The following is a 336-nucleotide window of genomic DNA, read 5'->3' as shown; positions in this document are numbered from 1 at the left end:
CCTGCTGGCCACACTATTCCTGATGCAGGCCAGGATGCTGTTGGCCTTCTTGGCCACCTGGGCTCACTGCTGGCTCATGTTCAGCGGTTGAACAGGCTCAGGTCTGGCTCCCTTTCAGCAACCAATCATTTATGGCTGAAATACCCTTTAGACAACAGAACAGCAGCACTGCGGGGGTATGGGCGCGCTCCCTAGGCCCGCCGCAGGCTCCGAGGTTGTAGGAAGCGAGAGACGACCGTTAGCCCCGGAGCAGACCCGCCTTTCCCGCCTGAGCGCCTTCGATCTCTGTCTCCCGGCAGGCTCGGCTCAGAGGAGGAGCGGCGCCTCAGCGAGGGA

Source organism: Mesitornis unicolor, unplaced genomic scaffold (genome assembly GCF_000695765.1).
Source record: "Mesitornis unicolor isolate BGI_N332 unplaced genomic scaffold, ASM69576v1 scaffold16720, whole genome shotgun sequence".
Lineage (NCBI taxonomy): Eukaryota > Metazoa > Chordata > Aves > Mesitornithiformes > Mesitornithidae > Mesitornis > Mesitornis unicolor.
The sequence above is the reverse complement of the archived record's forward strand: the minus strand, read 5'-3'. Positions refer to the sequence as shown.